Raw genomic sequence first — 3,632 nt, 5'->3', positions numbered from 1 at the left:
CTTATTGCTGATGATAGGGATAGAGCTTTAGGACAGTATACCATACTAGTGTTTCATGATCTTAATCCGGGTATTAGGAGACCCAAAGTTGAGACACAACAGGTTGAGCTGAAGCCAACCATGTTTAAGATGCTTCAGACAGTGGGCTAATTTAGTGGAATGCCTACTGAAGATCCTCATCTACACTTAAAACTGTTTATGGAGGTGAGAGATTCTTTCAAGTTAGCTAGAGTATCCAAAGATGCAATACTATTGAAGTTGTTCCCATATTTGCTAAGGGACAGAGCTCAAGCCTGGTTGAACTGATTGCCACCAAATTCAATTTCCACATGGCAAGAGTCAGCAGAAAGATTCCTTATGAAGTATTTCCCGCCTAACAAAAATGCTAAGTTGAGGAATGATATCACTACTTTCCAACAAATGGATGATGAGTCCTTGTATGAGGGATGGGAAAGGTATAAAGAATTATTACGGAAGTGCCCTCATCACGGAATCCCACATTGCATCCAACTTGAGACGTTTTATAATGGTCTCAATGCACACTTGAGGATGGTAGTGGACGCTTCTACTAATGCTGCTCTCCTTTTGAAATCTTATAATGAGGCTTATGACATCATTAAGAGGATTGCCAGTAACAATTATCAATGGCCAACCAATCGAGCAGCGTCAGGAAGACGAGTCACTGGAATACATGAAGTGAACGCTCTCACTTCACCCGCATCTCAGGCATCCTCAGTATCCTCAATGCTTAAAAATTTTACCGCTAATGGGTTTAATAGTTTTGTAGCTCAACCACTAAATCAAGTTGAAAATGTAGCCTATGTCTATTGTGGGAAGGACATTTGTTTGAAGAATGCCCATTGAACCCAAGATCCGTGTATTACATGGGTAACCAGAACCAAAATCGAGGAAGGCGAGGACTGCAATCCAATTTTTATAACCCATTGTGGTGAAACCACTGAAATGTTTCCTAGAGTAACCAAGGAACAAGAACCAGTAAGACTTACGCCCAACCTAGACCGGCACAGCCACCTGGTTTCCCCCAACAAGTTTAGGAACCAACCCAAGCTGAATCGTCCAATAGCTTAGAGAATCTATTGAAGGCATACATGGAAAAAAGTGATGCCACTCTAAGGAATTTGGAGAATCAAGTGGGCCAGCTTGCAACTAAACTCAGAAATTGACCACAAGGTGCTTTACCTAGTGATATAGAGAATCCAAGGAATCTAGGGAAGGAGCATTGTAAAGCATTGACATTAAGGAACAGAAAAACATTAGAACCCAACATCGTTAAAGTTGAAAAGGAGCCAGCTGATGCTCAAGATTCAAAGGAAAATCAATCGAGTATTGAAATTCTAGTTTCACCAGAACCAGAATCTGTAAAATTTGACAAGGTAACTTCAGAACCAGCTAATTCTGATCAACTAACAAATTAGTTAGATGTAGAATTGCCACAGAGGACAAAACAACTAGTTCAAGTAAAGAAGCCTCCACCACCCTACCCTCAAAGACTTCAGAAGCAGAAGAAGAAGTACTCAAGCAACTTCATATCAACATCTCGTTGGTTGAAGCACTTGAACAATTTTTGAACTACGTCAAATTCATGAAGGACATCTTGTCAAAAAAATGAAGGCTTGGAGAATTTGAGACAATAGCCCTGACAAAGGAATGCAGTGCATATAATCAAGACAAACTACCCTCAAAGTTGAAGGACCCTGGATGTTTTACCATACCTTGGAACATTGGAGCAACATATTTTGGTAAGGCACTATGTGACTTGAGTGCGAGTATTAACTTGATGCCTATGTTAATATTTAGGAAGTTGAGGATAGGTGAAGGTAAAGCTACTATGGTTACACTTCAATTAGAAGATCGATCCTTAGTACATCTAGAAGGAAAAATCGAGGACGTATTAGTACGTGTAAACAAATTTATTTTTCCTGCTGACTTTGTGGTTCTAGACTTTAATGTAAACAAATAAATGCCAATCATCCTAGGAAGGCCTTTCCTAGTAATCGGAAGGACCCTTGTTGATGTGTAGAAGGGCGAGCTTACTATGCGTATTCAGGACATCAGTTAACAGTTAATGTTTTTAAGTCTATGTGATTTCCTGACATAATTGATGACTGTTCTGTAGTGTCTGGTTTAGAGGATTTAATCGTGGAAAAGGAACTCAACTATGTTAAAGATCCATTGGAACAAATTTTGACATCAAATCTTCCAAATGATAAAGAGGAGGATGAATACTTAGCTTTGCTAGAAGCTAATCAAAGGGGATTTAATCCACGATCCCGTTTTGAATCTTTGGAGCTAGAGAATAGAGATTATGCCTAACCAAAAGTGTCAATCGAAGAGCCACCTAAATTAGAACTCAAGGTACTTCCTTCACATTTAAAATATGTTTATTTAGGTAATGCTTCTACTCTGCTTGTGATTCTTTTAGCAGAATTAACTATTGAGCAAGAAGAGAAACTCATCCTAGTATTGAAACAATTCAAGAAGGCTACCAGATCGACCATAGTTGATATTCGCAGTATTAGTCTGTCTGTATGCAGGCACAAGATTATCCTCAAAGATGGAAAAAAATGGACGATTGATGGACAACGAAGATTGAACCCCATCATGAAGGACATGGTGAAAAAAGAAATCATGTGGTTAGATGCAGGTATAATTTACCCCATCTCAGACAATTCATGGGTAAGTCCAGTCCAGTGCGTGGCAAAGAAAAGAGGTATTACGGTCATTAAGAATAAGAATAACAAGTTAATACCCATTAGAAAGTTACGAGATGGAGAATTTACACCGATTACTGGAAGCTGAACAAGGCGACTAGGAAACATCACTTTCCTTTACCCTTTTTAGACCAGATGCTGGATAGACTCGTGGGGCGAGACTATTACTGTTTTCTTGATGGATATTCAGGGTATAACCAAATTATAGTAGCATCAGAAGATCAACATAAGACAACATGCACTGCCTGTACGGTACATTTGCATTTAGACACATGCCATTTGGTTTATGTAATGCACCTGTGACATTTCAAAGATGTATGATGTCTATTTTTACTGATATGGTTGAGAAATACTTGGAAGTCTTTATGGATGATTTGTCAGTATTTAGAGATACATATGATGATTGCCTAGCAAATCTAGCAGAGGTACTAAGGTGATACGAATAAACAAAACTCAACTAGGAAAAGTGTCATTTCATGGTACAACAAGGTATTGTTCTAGGGCATCGGATAACGAGACATAGAATTGAGGTAGATAAAGCAAAGGTAGACATTATTGAGAAACTTCCACCTCCAACATCTGTAAAGGGTATTAGGAGCTTTTTGGGCCATGCCGGTTTCTATCAAAGGTTTGTCAAGGACTTCTCCAAAATTGCTAAACCCTTATACAAATTATTGGAGAAGGACACGATGCTCAAATTTGATGAGGAATGCATAAGAGCTTTCAATGATTTAAAGAGTCGATTAGTTTCAGCACCCATAATTGTCCCACCAGACTGGGATATGCCATTTGAATTGATGTGTGATGCAAGTGACTTCGCGATAGGAGTTGTCATAGGCCAGTGAAGGAACAAAGTTTTTCATCCCATCTACTATGTAAGTCAGACTCTTACAAGCACTC

At 38.9% G+C, this 3,632-nt stretch overlaps 1 non-coding gene across 1 annotated transcript; it reads right to left on the bottom strand.

The window, feature by feature from the left end:
- Nucleotides 1–387: 387 nt before the first annotated feature.
- Nucleotides 388–494, bottom strand: LOC128287505 (small nucleolar RNA R71). Its single transcript, XR_008278205.1, has one exon. It is a non-coding gene; the product is annotated as a small nucleolar RNA R71 (small nucleolar RNA).
- Nucleotides 495–3,632: the final 3,138 nt, after the last annotated feature.

Source organism: Gossypium arboreum, chromosome 13 (assembly GCF_025698485.1).
Source record: "Gossypium arboreum isolate Shixiya-1 chromosome 13, ASM2569848v2, whole genome shotgun sequence".
Lineage (NCBI taxonomy): Eukaryota > Viridiplantae > Streptophyta > Magnoliopsida > Malvales > Malvaceae > Gossypium > Gossypium arboreum.
The sequence above is the reverse complement of the archived record's forward strand: the minus strand, read 5'-3'. Positions and strand labels throughout refer to the sequence as shown.